General features: G+C 44.2%; 1 protein-coding gene across 5 annotated transcripts in view; it reads left to right on the top strand.

Annotated features, from left to right (window-relative positions):
- Positions 1 to 20000, top strand: part of LOC123504842 (ankyrin repeat and fibronectin type-III domain-containing protein 1-like) — a 447143-nt gene that overhangs the window by 33309 nt on the left and 393834 nt on the right. The window contains exon 1 of one of the 5 annotated variants that reach the window (XM_045255729.1): positions 4062 to 4171. The exons of the other annotated variants lie outside the window; for them this stretch is intronic. The gene's annotated coding sequence lies outside the window, so the exon portion shown is untranslated. Of the gene's footprint in view, positions 1 to 4061; positions 4172 to 20000 lie in introns of those variants that run through there. 5 annotated transcript variants of the gene reach the window in all.

The raw sequence follows: 20000 nt of genomic DNA, 5'->3' as shown, positions 1-20000 counted from the left end.
GAAACAAGTATATGAAAAGAGATACATATAAAAAGGTAGATTTGTGAATAGGAGTGATAGACAAAATACACGTTTTATTCAGGATTGCCACGCTTAAGCCTCGTTGCTTCTTAAAATTGGTCTTCTGATAATGAAACTTTCCAAAACTTGTATATTGCTTGTGTAGAGAAAGCCTTAAGAATGAAAAAAAAAGTATATATATGGGAATGGATATGGGCAGAGAGAAATTATTAGCATTCGGAAGCCTGCACGTTCACTATCGTACAAAAGGAGGAGATGAGCTACAGACGATCCAGTAATGTAGGACTCAACACGCTAAAGTCTTGGGAGAATGTTTGCCTATTATGGAGAGTTACTGAGTGAAAGTATCAATTTGTCTATTTGTCTATCTGTCCATCTATCTATTTACGTATCATGATGCAAGATATATATATATATATATATATATATATATATATATATATATATATATATATATATATATATATATATATATATATATATATATATATATATATATATATATATATATATATATATATATATATATATATATATATATATATATATATATATATATATATATATATATATATATATATATATAGAGAGAGAGAGAGAGAGAGAGAGAGAGAGAGAGAGACTTTGAGTATATTAACAATGACTTGTTTTCCTTCTTTCTCTCTCTATCTATCTTTCTATTATCTATCTATCTATCTATCTCTATTTATTTATCTCCATCTGTCTATCGTGAATTGAGGTTTGTTCTCGTTTGATTAATTACTCCGTCTTTCCTTCCAGGTGAGCTAGTGAGTCCTCTCTCCACCTGCTGACCGACGTTGGTGAGTACGCCTCGATGTCACTTGTAGCTGCAGGAAGATTGAGATGAATCACGTTTATTTTTTTTCGTATTCATCACTCAGTTCCTTGATTTTGCTCCTATCAGGCCTGTCCATTTATTCTTTTATTATTATCTTTTTTCTATCGCTAACTTTTTTTGTATTTTTCTTATTTACTGAAATAAAAAAAATGCGTGACGTATGGTTTCTTTTTCTTCTGTCATAACTTATTCATAAAAAGAAACTTCGTCATTTTTCTTCTTTTTCTTTTGCTTGACATTATCTTTTTTCCTAGCATTTGCTCATCAACAGAAGGTAAACATTATTTTCTTGCTTTTAATGTCCTTTATTTATTCATCTATTCATTTGTTTATTATTTTTATTTATTTATTTTTTTTGTTATGTGTTGGGGGTGAGGGGCGTTCAGGAGTTCCAGGTTTCTGGTCAATTTTTTTTTCTCCGATCCCTTTAGTGCTGGTTGTAAATTATACCTGTAACTGTTCTGAGAGTTGTGGTGGGTGTCCTACAGTCTTTGATCTGAGCTCTACGTACGTTTGGTTGTATTCTCGCTCTAACACCTTTGCTCCCATGATCACCCTTCCTCATCCTCACCAACACCGGAGAAATGGTTTGCTTAGAGGCACAGAAGAGAAAAAGAGAGAAAACAGGTCAATTTATTATCTTTTAAGATACAAAGATATTTATGAAAGTTTAGAAGAAAAGAATAGTGAATAAAAGTTGTAAGTATTAAAGGAGAAAATGTGTTGGCAGTGTAAGGGTTGAGTCTGTAGTTTGATTCCTTTCTGTTGTGCCAATATCCTTTACTTAGGACATGGCATTTCTAACATTGAATTACAACTAGGCTGGGTTAAGGTCGGTGCAAGCATGCTGTAATTCGTCTGGGTTCTGAGGCGTGGTGTTCACTGTGCTGTGAGACCCCGACGCTCATTCCCCCGGTGCGTTCAAATTCCCCATAAGGCATCAGTCTCTTTCGTCATCAACGCCAACATTGATTGCAGACTTGAGCAAAAATGTCATCATTAAAGCAATAAATTCTAACACATTCCATGTTGGCTGAATTATGCTTGAACATGCCTCTCAGTTTTAAGAATGCCCTAGTGTTTATAAACGTTCATAAACTCTTCTCTAAATACTTAATATCCATACAGACAATGATTTGAAGGCTGTTGTGTAAATCAAAGGTTACTTTAACTATAGCAATACATAGACGTAGGTTGAATTTTACTTTTAATTTAGTTAGTAACTCTTTCACTGCCACATGCAATTTACAACACTAAAGATTCGGCTAACTGAAAAGAAAAAAATCAAACCAAATCTTGCCAAGCACCTTTTAAGAAAGAAAACAAAAGAGAAAAGGATTAAGAAATAGATCAAAAGAATAAATTGTGTAGTAAAATGTTTGGAAGTGGCTGAAGGTATGTCTCAGTGGTTTGTGATGAAGGAGAGACGTGACGTGTGAAGTTGCGCAATGTTCTTTTGAATTATAGAGATTATATGACTTCCCTGGATTGGATCCCTGATATTCCCATAAACCTTAGAATAATTAATGAAGCAGTTAAAGTTGTTATGGTGTAGTCTTGAGTGATGGCTGAAGACCCACATAAGCGTTTCAATCTCGAGAAAGTAGGGAGATATATCATTTACGAGGAGCGGCGCGTGTCTGAAAAGATAAAATCCCAGGCAGGTAGAAGGCCCCGAACTAGATTTACTTCACGTCCTTTGAAGCTGAGTGGCTTGAGAGTTATTTTCTGCCGCTCGCTATACCTCCTCTGTGTTGTGCGGCGGATGGGATGATGCTCACGCCTTTTTGCTGGCAGCCGTGAGCGACACTCAGTGCTCAGAATAATATTTTTTAGACATCTTGAGCTCCCATAGGAACTATCTTAAACGATCATATAAATGGCCGTATTCTTTTCTCTTTATACGTAATACAGAGAATATATATCAGTTTATCACTAGAGTCATAGAAACATCAGGCTATTCGTAAAAATGATAGCCTGAGTGCAACAAAGCCAAGGTTTATGTGGTACTTTGAACCTATTCACTTCTGGCAAATTTTTCTGGTCCCCATCCTTCCCTCCCCAGCGTGGGTGGTCACTCATCACGGTGTGCTAGTAGTATGGTTAGCGCGCTGCTCACCTCAGCTTCTTGCTTGTAAGATGCTTGTATCCTATTCCTGCAATTGTGAACAGTCGTTTTTTAATTTCGTACTGCACTTTTTATCCACCGACACGAGTACGCTTCATGCATCGTTTAATTTCGCCAGTCTGTTCCGCTCACAGTCTATAGCGTCGAGTTTTTGTCTTTTCTCCTCGAGGGGAGAATTTGTCTCACCATTCTTGAAGTTTTACTCCCATGGACTAAGACGCGCAGCCTTGCAGCGCGTCATACCACCTGCCATTCTCCCTCACCTCAACTGCTGCCGCCATCACAGGCACTCCGCCTCACATACAGCTGCGATCCAGGAATCATTATATGTAAGTCACAGGAAAATCAAAAGTATGAAAATTTTGTTGATGCAGATAATATGGAGAGAGGGGCAAATGAACGAACGACCAGATTATCTTTACTTTGTTCTGACAGCGGCGGTCAAGGGATGGCCAGGATGTGCGAGCCGTCCTTCAACACCCCCGGCAGGCCGTGCAGGGCGTGGAGGGCGTGCGATGAGGAAATGTTGATCCTGGAGCACGAGGTCATTACCGAAGCGCCTGGAGTCTCCCGCCACTGTATGATGCTTCTCGTGCGCCTGTCCCTGGAGGGGAGCGTGTTCCTGGAGTGCAACGCCTCGTGACTATCCTGGGCGGGTCAGGCAGGGTCTTTGTGGTGGCAAGGGAATGATAGTCGCTGCATCGATAACAAAGTTACAGTGATAAAAAATGCGATGAATTCTGTTGCTTTGTAATGTATGGAATCATTTTAGAGAGTTGCAGACAGCGCCTGGAGCGCGGACAACCCACGTCCGGCTCGGCCATTACGCATGCCTCGTGAATGAGTGTTAATCGATGTTTGGTGGATAATGATACAAAGAAATGTACGACCGAACAGGAGGCAGCATCCGCTCGCCTCTCCCAGGCCATCTTGTGCCCCGCGGGTAGCATTCCAGTTTGTGCTCGCTGAGTGGCGCACACCTCAGACATTATGCTCGGGACTGGGCCTCTCGTGGAGATGGGGCTGAGGGGTGATCACTGATGTAGTTTAGTTTGGAGTGTGTTGGTGACATGTTGTGTGGCGGAGTGTTGTGTGTCGAGGAGGAAGAGGGCCGGAGCGTGACCGCTTTTTGAGAAAGAATGTGATCGGTATCCCAGGATGAAGTGAGTGTTGTGTGGCAGTGTGGCAGAGTGATATCGGGAGGCGTGAGCGTGAGCGTGATTTGGCGAGAAAGGATTTGATACCTGTCACGAGTGACGTGTTTCTGCATGCTGAGGTGAGCCCTGTGCCATGATGGGTGCCACACGGCATTTGGGTTTGGGAAGGGCGTGTCTTAAGGTATCGTGCTAAGGTAATAGTTTGTGTTGAGTGAATGTGAATGTGTGGGCAGTCTGTCTTCACGTGTGCGTCATAATGGGACCCGTGTGTGTTCACGGTTATTGTCGGGAAGGCCGTTGCATCAGTGACGCTTGTGAGGCGATAACCTTAAATAGCGGTGGGAGACTGCTGGGGCGGCGCTCCCCCAGGTGATTGTTGTGCGTCGCAGGTAGGCACCGAACACATTGCGCCACACAATAATTCCGACATGTCACGCAAGACGTTTGGTCTTCTAATGTATAGTGTTCATGTACAGTCGTGGTAGTCTGGCGAAGTGTTATTGCAGTGACGAAGGTGACACAAGAGTAGGCAAGTGTAAGTGCACGGATCTTGTCCCACCGCGAATAGATACATCATATTTAAGAATATGGGTGACGCCTCATCTTGGTTACAAAAAAAACAGCAAACATGTTGTCATGCGTGCTGGTACGTAGTACACATCACCGGGGGCGAGTCACGAGTGGTGCAGGTGTCGTGCGGCGCCTCTCCAGTCAGGGGATGTTACAGCCTCGTCAGGGAAGAGCGACAGGTGGTGGCTGTGCTGCCTTGCCCTCTGGCTGCAGTTTAGGGAGTGTCCTTCCCTTCTCGGTGGTGGAGTGTGGCGATGGATGGGGACTGAAGGATCCCATGGTAACCAGTGCTGTATTCATGCCACTGCTAAGTTGGGCAAGAACAAGAAGCTGTCAGCTCCCCACCTTGGTCTGTATGCTGTGTGAAAAATAAATGCCCAGCTAAGTGTACCAGAGATGGCGCGGTGCAACCCTGATGTACTTAGGGCGGAGGCACTCAATAGGAATAGAACGACCTTTAGTGTTTGTCTCTAAATACTGCGGACACTATACGAGAACATTGTGTGTGTGTGTGTGTGTGTGTGTGTGTGTGTGTGTGTGTAATGGGTAGCACGCCAAGGTCGGTAATAATGTTTGGTATCTTCCTCCGTCTTGCTGAGCGATGTGGACGGGCAGGAAATTGCGTAAGCATACCAAATATAATTGTCTATAATTTTTTTTGGTGTGAGGCTTGGGGGAGAGGGTGGGGTTACATGCCATCTCTTCACTGCTACTGTCCCTCTTCCTTGGTGTCTCTGATTTTTTTTTTTTTAATTTATACCATGTGGACTTTTCACGGGAATTTATGGGCTAAAGGGGGTACTTTATGTGGTACCTCCTATCTCAAAGCCCACCCGCTAGGAAACCGTTGCCCCGAGTGAGGAAGCCCAACCTATACTCGGACCGTGGACAGGATTCGAACCCGTGCGCTTAGAGACCCCTCGGACCCCAAAGCACGCATGGTTCCACTGTACCACGGCGGCCTTTCTTCTTATTACTACTTTTATTGCAGATTTTTCTTTCTCCGCGGTTGTTTTTTCATTCTTCAAGCTCTTTTCGATCTTATCAATCAGTCAACCTTTTTTCTCCTATATTATTTGAATATCGTCGTCTTTGATTTATCTTCTTGCATACCATAGTGCCCTTACCATTCTTCTTTTCTTTTTATTATTCTATTCAATTATTTGCCTACTCTTCATTCTCTTATACTGATTAGTTCTGTTTTTTTCGTAAGCGTCTTGGGAAGTTTCATGTGACTGAAAATGAAAAGTTTGCCGAGGTTAAGATATTTCACAAGGTTTGGTCTGATAACATCCTGATTTCTGTAATTACCGAGAGAGAGAGAGAGAGAGAGAGAGAGAGAGAGAGAGAGAGAGAGAATCTTGTCATCGCACACGCACGCGTTGAAGAGGCCACTCAGCAAACAGTTTTAGGTTTCTGATTGCAGGTGTGCTTTCCTCTTATCCCACTTCAGTCTGGCAGGGACGTGTGAACCTCGGTGCTCCCTGCGACAATCTTTCTCTCTCTCTCTCTCTCTCTCTCTCTCTCTCTCTCTCTCTCTCTCTCTCTCTCTCTCTCTCTCTCTCATAACAGCAGCTTATAATCACTATTTTTACATCACTGACTGACTGACTGACTCACTCACTCACTCACTCACTCACTCACTCACTCACTCACACCACCACCAGCACTACCACCACCACCACTACCACTACCAAAACTGCCACCACCACCACCACCTCTTCGCCATCTCATCACCATAATGTTACTTGAGAGTCTCTTTTTCCAAGCACTAAACACAACACAGCGCTGGAACTCCCGCCGCCGTCTCTGCTTGCTTGTGTCTCTCTCTATAAACATAAAAAGGACATTTTCTACATATCATTACTTCCAGATGTTTGCTTGGGTATGTATGTGAGTGCGTGCGTGAGTATGTGGATGCATGATGTGTTTGTCAATTCTTGCTTCTGTTTTATTGTTTCCATTTTGTTATGTCTATTGTTATGTGTATTTTCTCGTCGATCCATCCTATTTCGGTTAATCAAATTTGCTTCATCTTCTTTTTATTATTTGTTTTATTCGTTCCTCCATCAGTCCTCTTGTTTTTGGCGTGCAAACTTTGTTATAATGTTGTGGATAGGCGTTTAGGCTCTCTCTCTCTCTCTCTCTCTCTCTCTCTTCTTTCTCTTTTTCTCTTTTTTTTCTTTCTTTCTTTCTTTCTTTCTTTCTTTCTTTCTTTCTTTCTTTCTTTCTTTCTTTCTTTCTTTCTTTCTTTCTTTCTTTCTTCTTTCTTTCTTTCTTTCTTTCTTTCTCTTCTTCTTTCTTTCTTTCTTTCTCTCTCTCTTCTCTCTCTCTCTCTCTCTCTCTCTCTCTCTCTCTCTTAGTTCATCTGCTTTTAAACTTAAGAACTTACCAATATCCTCACTTACCCCTCCTACCACTCAGCTACTTTGCTTGCACTTTCTCTCCATTTACTTACCTTTATATCTCCCATCTATCTTTCTCATATCCTTCCCTACACTTCCTATGCTATACTCACTTGTCTCGACCCGTCCACTAGTTACTAATAGACGCAAGCTCCTCTCCTCGTCTGATCTGGTATTCAAAGCTCTTCGTTGAGACGTGTGTATTTGATAGCCTTATAGGGGCAGATTCATTGGGTCCTCCGTTAAGGTGAGGGAGTGGAGGTGAAGGTGAAGCACACAACACGAGTTTCTCTTGATATTTGTTTCTGTTCTGTGTTCTAGCTTGGGGTTCATGCTGTGTCAAGGCTCTGCTCATCATGTTCGAAGCTTGAAAGTTGTGTGTTTTGATATTTTGTTTGTCTGGATTGGGGGCAGTAGAGGAGATGGGAAAAATTAACGTTGTGTGTGTGTGTGTGTGTGTGTGTGTGTGTGTGTGTGTGTGTGTGTGTGTGTGTGTTTTCAAGTCATAAAATCCTGAAGACACACACACACACACACACACACACACACACACACACACACACACACACACACACAACCACACAGTCCTTGCTTGCCTCCAGAGAAACATCCCCGAGATAATGTTTGAAAGGAATGCAATATTTTAAAAACTCCCGTTGCTTTGTGTGGGAAGATCTGCTCAAAGAATAATTGGTTTATCTAAGGCACTCTAGGCAGCCACAATATCAAGTTCGCTGGATTGCCTGGAACTCCGGAGATGTTGAGAGCATAGACCGTCTTTTGAAGGCACTCTGGGCAGTCGCGAGTATCTGATTACAGTCATATTTAGATTCTTGTCTCAGGAAGTCCTTGCACCGAGAACTTGTTATTCTGGTTGTGTGTGCGCGTAATGTCCAGAATTTCACACGACAGACGAGCTTGGAGGGAAGTGCAAAAGCTTCAAACAAGGCTCAGGCGTGTCGAGTGTCACTGCATCTGAAAATTTTCACCTGGGAAAAAAAAGAGAGAGAAAAAAAAGAGAAAAGATACGATGTACCTGCGGGGATATTGTGTGTGCAGCGAGCAGTGCCAGGCGGAGTTTGTTATTCAGAGTCGTGTGGAGCCAACTTGGTGTGAGTGTTTGCTTTGACGGTAGCGGTGTTTGTTCGTGGCAGCCGTGTCCTGTGTCGTGTGCCGCTACCTGCCCACCGGTGTGTTTGTGTGTGTGTGTGTGTGTGTGTGTGTGTGTGTGTGTGTGTGTGTGTGTGTGTGTGTGTGTGTTGTGTGGTATCCTTTCCAACTTATTAGCGAAGTTAGTGACTTTAGAATATCATCAAAGTACTTGTGTTAATGAATGAAGCATTTGCAGACTTTTCGGCTGCTTAACTAGATAAGGGACGAGAATGGCTAGGAAAGGAAGACGAAAGGACAGTAAAGTAACTAACACGGTCAATATCATATCCAGGGCATTTTCCTTAAGTTTTCAAGCGATGTGGAAAGTTGAAGGAATAAATGAATGACTAATTAAAAAAGCAAATAAGAACCTTTTTATTAATCTTTCCACAACTATTAAAAGGCACGAGGGTAGGCTGGATAAAAGAACAAGGCTGGTAGGGAAAAATATAAGGGTGGGAAGGTGATAAAAAATTGGAGTGACAGGTTGGGATGGACGAGGGATGTAAAGGTGAATGCATGACGAAAGGTCGCATCCGTTTTTGACTCCTGGACTACGGCCCTTTAACCTTCGACACGTGTGAAGTATTGAGTGTGTGCCAAGAACGTCACTTTTACGGGTGAGGTGCAGGTTTAGAGCACCCACAGTGAAGGCAGAGGCAGCATCCGTAACCCACAAGCATTGCCGCTATGTATCTCAGACACAGAGGGAAGAATGCCTTCTTTGTCTCCCTCCTCCCTCTGCTGCCTCTGCCCAGTGCTGGAGATAGAACTGATAATGCTTAGATTGCTGCTATTTCTCTGGATCACATTCATTATTCGCATTCTAAATTGGTGTTTTTATAACTTTTTCCGGGATAGATAACGGCATTGTCGAGTCCAGCGAGGAGCATAGGAAGATCTGGTACCCACTTGTCCTGTTGTGTGTTGTGTGGGTGCAGCGGGGCACGGTGGAGCATGGCGGGGAAGTGGTAGGAGTTCCCCAGCTGCGAGTCGCCTTAGGTCTCGCCCCAAGGAACAAAACGTGACCATTTTAAATATCTATTCCCGCAGGTGGATGCTGGCTAAGGGATGGACATCAAAGGAGACGCTCGCTGATTGCCGGGTCTTGGGGATGATTAGAAGATGAACGCCCATAATTTTTATTACATTATTGGCAGTATTTTCGTGGCATTAGTAAGAAGCAGTCATGCATATTCTCTGCTTCCTCACTTTAAGCTCCATCTCGACTACAGTGACTCGCCAAAATATCTAATCTGTGCACTGTTCACTTGAATATTAGTTATTATTTGACCTGTTGGCAATGAGTAAGAGTTTAAGCAGTAGTGTGGAGTCTGCCTTTAGCCAACTGGAGCGTAAAACTGAACAGTGATATATGACAATGCTAATTTTCTCATTGCTAATGGCAACATGACATTCGTTACTTCTCTGATGAAAAAAGAAAAGAAAAGAAAAGAGGAAAAGTTTAAGCGATAAAGAGTTTGAGCTGCTCGATCATGACGCTTGATACTGTTGCTGGGATCTCGATATTATGCACAAAGGAACACAGAGACAATTTAACCTAACTAAACTTAATCTAATTAAATCTAACCTTAGACAGTTCAGTTCAAGCTAACTTAATCTAACAACATAGCATAACATAACCAAATCTAACACACTGGGACAGAAAGGAATAATAGACACTAGTCCAGCACAAGCCCATTTCATTAAGGTTAAGGAGAAATCGTAGCAGTACAGAGGTTAATTAAATATAAACTCATCGCTGTCATTGGCGCTGGGTATTGTCCGTGAGTATTACTGTGCTTTGGGAGAGAAATACATACTGTGTATCTTGTATTTTTTCCATCGCTTGGCTTATAAAACCTCGGGAAGAGATGAGAGATCAAAGAACAGTGGGAGAGAGAGAATGCGGTGCGCGCCAGTCACCTGTAAACGAACGCCCGAGAGGGAAGGAGCAGTGGTGCGTTCAGTGCTGTAATTAATGATCTTGTTGTGCACTCTCTGTTGACTTGCAAACGCTGTAAGTATAATGGTGTAAAATGTTTGAACTCTTTGTACAGTCCTGGGGTCAGCGATGCAGTTAATGCTGTGGTAAAGGTCTTCTTGTCGACATGAAAACAATGTAAATGTAACTTGTGTAACATTGAGGTGTGAAATTGTTTGAGCCGTATGAGCAGTCTGGTGTCCTCAGTATGTTTTTCCTTTATGGCAGACGTTTTCAAGAGAAGAGCGTATCGTATGACCTTCCCTGCAAAACTTCAAATATATTTTTTACTTTCATGGGTATACACACTCCCCTTCCGATCTCTATGCTTGGCTGGAGTAGCGATTTGCATCTATTAACGACCTGCTGTTGTGTAAGCTCTTGTCCTCTCTGCAGTCGGGAGGAAAAACCAGTTACCAGTAAGAGCAGTGAGAGTTTGTAATGGGAAGTACAATGTTGTTGGTATTCTCGTAGCGAGCAGTGTCTCTTGTTTACTTTCCCGTTATAGCACTACCATATTCCCACCATTGCCTTCATTCCACCAGTATTCAGAAACGTATTACACTCTCGCCATAACTTTCTTCGTAGGCCATAGAGATGGTAACCCGTGTTTCTCCTTTTGATAATGTAGAAATGTTGTCAATTTGTCACTAGAACCATAGAAGAAAGAACTTGAAAAACATGTGTCTTTTGAATCTTGAAAGTAACGGAGATGGAACCCAGAACTTTCTGACATATGGCTCATCTTACCAATATTCCCACCATCATACAGCTACCAAGACCCCCACGTGGCGTTCTACAACATCATTATATTCTCTCTCTCTCTCTCTCTCTCTCTCTCTCTCTCTCTCTCTCTCTCTCTCTCTCTCTCTCTCTCTCTCTCTCTCTTCTCTCTCTCTCTCTCTCTCTCTCTCTCTCTCTCTCTCTCTCTCTCTCTCTCTCTCTCTCTCTCTCTCTCTCTCTCTCCACTCATGTTTATCCAGTTTGCAAAATGTCGCCTTAGAATTGAAACGCTAAGGTCTATCTCGCGCAGGGGAGTGGGGGGAATGAAGTGTAGAGTGTAGTGTGCATGAGAGAGTGAACGAGTATTTCTCAGGTACACCCATCGCTGTCCTTCACGCCCTGCTGCTGACGTTCATGGGATCTGTGTGTACTCAACGTTCCTGCCCATTGATTACTTTCCTGGTCTCTCTATTGGTGTTGTCTCTATTTGTTTGACTTCCCTAATGTTCCTTCCCTTACCTAGTCCTTGTTTGCTCCTCCTGCTTGTTCCCTACCTATGGATATCTGCCTCCTTACCTGCTGCTGTTTTTCCTTCTCCAATATTGTTAAACCTCCGTGCAGTTTGTTCCTCTCTTAGTGTTGCTTGTTTGGCTCCCCTACTTTTGATTGTCTAATTAACCTACAGCTGTATCCGTCCTAGTATTGTATGGCCTGCCTCTCTCCTTCTTCAATAGTCATCAGGCCTGTCTCCTTGGTCCTGTTGTCTTCTTTCTCAGGGATATGAAGGGTGAAGCTCCAGGATGGGCTGTGATGAAAGGAGGTACGTTGATGGCTCTTATTTCTCTGTCTTTCTTTCTCTCTTCTTCTCTTACATCTCTCTCTCCTTGCTCTCTCCAGGGTTTATGGTCTCTCCTAGCTCGCTATCTCTCTCCTTTGTATGCAGACTTTTTATGTACATATCTTTTTTTTTTCTTTCGCCATGTGACGCAGCAACAGTCGGTGGTTGGTGCATGAGGGACGGAGGCGGGACGGAGGCAGGTTGTGACTTTACTGACAATGGTCTTGGCCTTAAAAATGAGAAGTCAAACAAGAGCGCAACAAACTGGGGTGGTGCCGGTCTGGTTGAGGACCTCTCGCAGTGTCAACATTGAGGCTGTATTGGCTATCTTTCTGCTGCTCTTCCTTGTCCCACTGCCACAATACAATATATCTCTGTTCTCTTCGTTCATTCTCTCTCTCTCTCTCTCTCTCTCTCTCTCTCTCTCTCTCTCTCTCTCTCTCTCTCTCTCTCTCTCTCTGCTTCCTTGCTTCCTTCCTTCCTTCCTCTTCTTTTCGTTTTTCCTTCTTTCCCCCTCTCTTTGTTCCACGTGTCCATTAGTTTCTCTTATTCTTTGTTTGTTTCTTTCCTTTTTATTCTCCTTTCCTTTTTGCATCACTCCATCTCATGTATACTACACACACACACACTCACTCTCTCACACACTCTCTCTCTCTCTCTCTCTCTCTCTCTCTCTCTCTCTCTCTCTCTCTCTCTCTCTCTCTCTCTCTCTCTCTCTCTCTCTCTCTCTCTCTCTCTCTCTCTCTCTCTCTCTAAGCCCTCCTTATGTTTCCGTTTTCTCTTTCCCTTCCTCTCTCGTAGCTATTACTGCTTTCATTCCCTTCATTCCTCCTGCCCATCTTTCCACATTCAGTCCAGAGTCTCGGCCTTCGTGGTTCCTTAACTCCCTGATCTGCCTCCTTGTCATTCGTCGCTGAATTCCACGCGGCCCTTGTCTTGCTGCTCACTAGGACGGCTTCCACATTCTCTCACGACGCTTCTTCCTCGCTCCCTCGCCCCTCTGGATGTTACGGATCTTCCCTTGGTACTTCACAGCCGTTCTACAATAGTTATGGTCTTATTCGTATGTTTGCTTTATCTTTAGTAAGCCTTTCAATGTGCACAAACGGATGCAGTTCGAGGATTTACAGCGGACAGGAAAAAGGTTGAAAAAATAACAGATGAATGCGAAATAAAGTCTGGTGTTTTCTCACTTCTCCCCCTGTGAAGGTAAAGGGAAGAACACAAAAATGGTAGACTTTTGACGATAATCTGATATTCCGATTTTAGAGGAATTTAAGATTAAAAAAAAAGAAGAACATTACTTTTCTTTTTCCGGATGGAAAGTAAAATTGTGAAATAGTTAAAGGAATTGAAGAATGGATCAGCTTTCCCGTTGTTTGCTTGTTGTATGCAGTGATTGCTGATGTTGCTGCTGTGTTAGTGTTAGTGTTGGGGTTTCTTTAATATTTTCATGTGTTGATTACTTCAGTCAAATAGACAGATTATATGATTTGCATTATTATAAACTGTCTGTGTGCATCTGACCACTTGCTATTTCCATTAAGTTTAGCGATAAATTCAGCGCCCTCTCGCGGCTGTGGAGTGGTTCACTGCACCGGATTAGTGTTTGCTGCGTGTAGGACAACCTTCTCGTATTCCTGAACTGGTAAGCTGCTGAATCGTCCGTCATTTGTATTTCGGGCTGTGCAAAGAGAGCCTCACTATGGAAGCTTCAATGTGCCTCATGTGCACCGTTCTTGATCAGAGTGGAAGTTCCCCGAAGTGGTGTAGGGAACGAGGAACAGGAGGCTGAGTGCAGGGCAGGGAAAGAGAAAAACTAAACCCCCAAAAAACACAGTTCGCAGAGTGCTGTCTGTCCCCATCGTGCACCACAGCTGCCACTTTAACTTGGCTGGAGGGCTTGACTATTTGTGTAATATTTTTAATTGACGTCAAGAGCCTCAGTGCTTCCAGCTCTCAGTTAATTGAATGTGTGTGTGTGTGTGTGGTGCCGCAGAGAATGTTTGTTTATCTATCTTCGCTTCTTGCATATGCATTGTAATTATTGCTCAAATCGTTATGTCACATTGCTCCAGGCCATAGTAATACCAGTAAATTCAGTTATTGCACTAACTTTCTCTTATTATATTTCTGAACGTATCTAACTGAAGGAGAAAATAGTAACACGTAAAAGCGATCCCACATGTGTATTTTGTTTCTGGTGGTGTGGGATCGTAGACAGTAAGGATCGAAAGGGGTCAAGTATGGCAGAGAACAAAGCAGATGTACCCTTCAGTAAAATTCACAACCTGACTTCGTGGAAAAATAAATGGGAGTCACATACTAGCTTAGACTAGACCGCACCATCTCAGCTTCAGCGGGTCACGTGGTCCTGTGACGTCATCAGTCTCAGTCTTTTCATCACGTGATGGAAAGTGTTCCCTACTATGCGGTCGTTGTGTCATTGTTAGAATAGAGTATTTTTTCTTTTTTTTTTCTTTTTCTTTGACTTATTTCCCTTACTGTGAACGATAACAACACCCAGACTTGTCACAGCACTCGGGAACTATAACTCCTTTCTTCTTTAAGATCATTATGTAAAGGCATTTTCTTGTTATTATTTACTTTTTGCGCTTCTCGCATCTGTTACTTCATTCATGTCACATAAGACTTCCGCACACCACCACTTTCCCTCCTTTCTTTGCACCTGTCTTCACTCACATCATCTGTTTATATTACCTGTCCCTGCATCCCTCATGTGCTCTGCCTCACTCACATTTGTTACCTGTCATTCATTCCTCGCAAGACTTCAGCACCTGTCTTCTCTCAAGGTATATTTCATGATACCTGTCACTTATCTCACGCATCACTCACGGGACTTCCACAACTCAGCACTTTCCCTTCTTCCTTACCACCTACCCTCACTCACACCACTTGTTCACTTACATTACCTGTTCCTGTTTCCCTTACCTGCTTTCCCTCACACCAGACCACTCCTCTCATCTGTCACCTATGCCTCGTAACATTTCACCATCCTACCATTTTCCCTCCTTGTTCACCACCTGTTCTCACTCACATCACCTGCTCACCTGCCCACCTTCTCACCTGTATTCCCTCTTGTGCCCTTTGCATACACATGTCCTCACAAAGTTTTAGGGTATTCTGTTTACTCTTGAAATGGAGATCCTTCCTTCTGTTTGCTCGTCCTTTCGTACGCATCTGTCATGTGCGAGCACTTAGAACCCTTATATCTGTCACACTGTATGCTTTAAAAATGCCACTCACATTACTGCAGCTTTCCCACGCCTCCAGCACACCTGCCGCGCCTCTCACCTGTCTCAGCCACCTGCATCTCTTTCCACCCTCGCATTCCCTCGCGTCTCACATACCTTAATGCCTTTAGACGCGTGCCTGTGGTATTTTCTGTCACCTGATGCCTCTCTCTTGGTGCTCGTCTGTGATGGCTTCCCTGTCCGTGCTCAGAAATTATCCCTAATGGTGGTGATGTTGGTGGCAAAGTTCTAGGTGTATGTCAGTGAAGGAGGAAAAGTGTTGATTGTGACGGTGACTGTGTGTGTGTGTGTGTGTGTGTGTGTGTGTGTGTGTGTGTGTGTGTGTGTGTGTGTGTGTGTGTGTGTGTGTGTAATTCACTGTTTGATCTGCTGCAGTCTCTGACGAGACAGCCAGACGTTACCCTACGGAACGAGCTCAGAGCTCATTATTTCCGATCTTGGGATAGGTCTGAGACCAGGCACACACCACACACCGGGACAACAAGGTCACAACTCCTCGATTTACATCCCGTACCTACTCACTGCTAGGTGAACAGGGGCTACACGTGAAAGGAGACACACCCAAATATCTCCACCCGGCCGGGGAATCGAACCCCGGTCATCTGGCTTGTGAAGCCAGCGCTCTAACTACTGAGTGTGTGTGTGTGTGTGTGTGTGTGTGTGGGGAAGGGGACGGGTACGAGTGTGTGAGGATAAGCGTGCTAGAAATAGGCACGAAATAGAGTAGAGAGTGCTGGGTTCCATGAAGGTTGTGGTGGAAGAGGCGGTAGGTGGAGGAGGTGGAGGAGGGAGCGAAGGCGAGTGTCTGCACGACTGGTGGAGATTGATGGCGCTGAGGGGAAATACGGCGCAGTTCTGCCTCCTTTTAGTGAGATGTGGGCACGGGAGTCGAGGGAGAGAGGAGAAAGAAAGGAGGGAAAGAGAAAAGGAAGTAACTGTCTCCCTCACTCCTTCCCTCGTTCCCTTCCTTTTCTCACTCCCTCACTCCCTTCAACTCCACCTTCCCTCATTTCCCGGAAGTTTTGCTGCAGCGCCTACGTCACCTGGGGATTCCGAGGCTCTTTGAAGACGCAGTTTTGTCACCTTGAAAGAGATGGAATATATATGTATTTTTCTCGCTATACTGAACCTTATACTTAGCGACGTGCACAATGTCTCAACATGTGATGATCAGGGAGTGTGGGTGAAGAACTTTGTTACTGGTGGTGGTGGTGGTGACGAGAGGCAACAATTGGATGATGGACAGATGGACAGTTAGGTAGTTATGATAGTAAAGAAGAAAAGTAATGGTAAAGAAACTGATGGACACGTGATGATGAGAGGAACAGTCATCTTTATGTGATTAGGAAATGGTGAAGATGAGGAAGATTTACAAAGATGCATGGGTAGTATGTAGATTAGTCAAGGTGTAACTAGGGCTGGGAAGGAAAGTATAGGTAAACAAAATTAACTGTAGTAATAATGTATACAAAAAAGGCTTACAAGGATGGGTACTTAGTAGGGTGGACAGGGTGTAGTCAGGACGGGGCAGGAGAGTAAAGGTAAAAGAAATTGACAGGCATGGTGATAGTGAGTGGTAATGATGAAGATGGAAAAAAGCTCGCAAGGACGGTTATAGTTGGTAAGTTAGACAAGGTGCAACCAGGGCAGAGAGGCGCAGTTAGGCCTAACCTCATTATTCGTGGCCGCGGCGGGAAGGGCAAGGTCAGGTGAGTGGAGGTTTGTGGCCGAATGAAGTACAAGTCATTTCCGCCTAGACCAGGCAAAGAGGAGCCATTGATATGCAAGCGTGCGTGCCCCTCAGACATGCCGGGAAAAGTGATGTGCCTTGGACGAGTGCAGGATGACTTTCTGGAAGGAGATTTTTAGAAGTGGTGTGTCCTGCATGTTAAAACCCTCGCTTGCACTCACTGGCATAAAGTAGGTTAGTGAATTCCTTACGTAGAAAAATTATGAGTTTAGAGGGATGTTATATTTCTCTTAGATTATTATTCTCCTTTTTATTACCATTTCAATTGTCAAGTGATGTAGAAAATATAATGATCGTTAAGCAAAGAGAAAAATAATATCAGAATTTCACTCTCGTTAATTATTAAAAAAAAAAAAAACAGGTAATATCAGAATAAGATATCACCCTTACGGTGATTGCTGAGCGTGCAGTGGCGCGGCACCAGCTGTTCATGTCCCTGCACACGTCGCACGCTGACTTGCCAGAGAAGAAGAAACGCCTCATTGCTCATTACACGCCGCTCTCATTGGAAACCCGCTCAGGTGGGCGCCGCAGGCAACGTGAGCCGCCGCGTGTTGATGAAATTCTCGATTACACCAATGCCTCGCTGGCCGGATTCAGGCAGAATAGTGATGCCTGTTGCCCGTTTGACTAATGAATGGTGCTCCTACTTCAAAATGTGACGCTTCCTCTCTCTGCACGAAGCCTGAAAGAAAAACAGAAGAGATCGTTCTTGTAGTTATAGATTAAGTTAAGTTAGGTTAGCTTAGGTTACCTCATATCGTTCAGTTTGGTGTCAAAACTTTACAAATTTTCATGCAGATGGTCAGTATATAGTTTATCCTGATGGCTCCAAATCAAAGTCCCTGTTATTTCTTACCCATTCCTGACACAATCATGCACGGATGGAAGTATAGCGCGTTGCTCAGCAGTCAGCAGCCGTAGTGTGTGAAGTGCTGCGTGATCTACTTTGTGGCACAACTCGTACTCGTCGGTAAGTGCCGCCACCATTCCGGTTCATTGTCTTCCTGGTGCATCCGGAAGCCGTTCTTCACAAAGGGCAGTAAACACAGCGGTGGGGCAAGCCACTTCAGCTTGGGGTCCCGACGGGAGCGCTCAAGGGGGTAGAGGGCGAGAATTGGGGAAACACGGGTCACCTGAGGCCAACCACAGGCATCCCCCGACCTCAATCCCGCCCGATGGAATGATGCTGCCTGATGTACGTTTCCTGGAGGCCTTGTGTCAGGGTCGCCAGGGTTGGGCGAGGGCACTGCTGTCGCTTTTGGATCCTGAGTTAGACTTTCGCCTTTTGCAGAGAATAGAAGTGGCAGAAAGAGAGTAAAAGTTGCCATCTGATGCTGAAGCCTTACAATCAAACTTGCATTTCCAAGAGAGAGAGAGAGAGAGAGAGAGAGAGAGAGAGAGAGAGAGAGAGAGAGAGAGAGAGAGAGAGCAGAGAGAGAGAGAGAGAGAGAGAGAGAGAGAGAGAGAGAGAGAGAGAGAGAGAGAGAGAGAGAGAGAGAGAGAGAGAGAGAGAGAGAGAGAGAGAGAGAGAGAGAGAGAGAGAGAACCAAAGTCTAATATACAATTCTAATACACAAGTCACGCAATCAAACTATCCAATTTTTTTCAGAGGCAAGGGAAGAGGGAAGCAGATGTTATGAGGTGACCAAACAGCATGCAGCATCTTTTGTCTAAACTGATCCTCACTACTAAGATTTATTGGCTCACTTTCTGAACTCTATCCGATTTTTTTTTCTCCCTCTCTCATTCTCTTTCTAACTTTGGGAACTTATATAGAGAGAAGCGAAGGCGTAATGGTTAGCGTGGAGGCACCATGAACTTTGGCAGCTAAGTTTTACAGAAATTCGCTTCATTCACTGCCGCCGCCAATCTCTGAGCATTGAGGAAGGAAGGCAAGGGTGCGGGGGTGACATGCATTTCTCCCATCAATCTTGCCTTTACATGTGGTGCGTGTGTGTGTAGGTCCGGAAAATTACAATGAATAACATACTATTGAGAACAAGACATGCAACACACACACACACACACACACACACACACACACACACACACACACACACACACACACACACACACACACACACACACACACACACACACATTCTCTCTCTCTCTCTCTCTCTCTCTCTCTCTCTCTCTCTCTCTCTCTCTCTCTCTCTCTCTCTCTCTCTCTCTCTCTCTCTCTCTCTCTCTCTCTCTCTCTCTCTCTCTCTCTCTCTCTCTCTTTCTTAATCTAGATCCCAGGTGTTTGGGGACTCAGATCAGTAAATAAAAGAAAAAAAAATGAAAGCAATCTCATCTGACTGCAACACGATTTCCGGGTCATTGTCTTGATGCGAATGCAAGTAATAAAAATTTAAATCCTTCCAATACAGCGCTGGGAGTTTGTTCCCTGAACCTTCCTCAATCATTCATAAGTTATTGGGGTTGGAGGGCAGTTTTAGCCTGGGCCCCACGTTGAGAGAGAGAGAGAGAGAGAGAGAGAGAGAGAGAGAGAGAGAGAGAGAGAGAGAGAGAGAGAGAGAGAGAGAGTAAAGACCAGAGCAGAAAATGTAAGGTGAGGAAAAGGAAGCTTCTTGAGGTAATGGTGACGTGGGATGGGAGGCGGTGAAAGATTGAGGAGGTATGGGAGGTGGGGGAGGATGTGAGTGTGGCAGCAAAGTAATCAAGAGATGGCTCAGCGGGAGGACCTTGTGTGTTGCAGTGTCAGGCCGCCAGTGATTTGTGCTCTGTTGCCGCTAGGGTGTGAGCTCGGCGCCGCAGGGGACTGAGCACCCACTGACGGCCATCGCGTCTGAGGGATGTTTCACGCGTCCACACACACACACACACACACACACACACACACACACACACACACACACACACACACACACACACACACACACACCGGTGTTCTACGGAAGTGCGGATCTGCGTGTCATAAGCGCATCTTGTTTTTCCACGAAAACATTTTTTTTTCTTTTAACAAAAACAGCAGCTGGCTTTTCTATTCAGTCTTTTTTTTTTTTTACATTTAACTTTTTCCCGTTGGGCGGATGTTAACGTCTGCTTCATTCTTTTATGTGTCATGGATATGCTCAGATTTTATCGGGCACGGCCTCGTTTTTCATTTTTCACTTTTGTGATTCCTTT

This window comes from Portunus trituberculatus, chromosome 17 (assembly GCF_017591435.1).
Source record: "Portunus trituberculatus isolate SZX2019 chromosome 17, ASM1759143v1, whole genome shotgun sequence".
NCBI classification, from domain to species: Eukaryota; Metazoa; Arthropoda; class Malacostraca; order Decapoda; family Portunidae; genus Portunus; species Portunus trituberculatus.
Note: the sequence above shows the minus strand (reverse complement) of the source record. Positions and strands in the feature narration are given on the sequence as shown.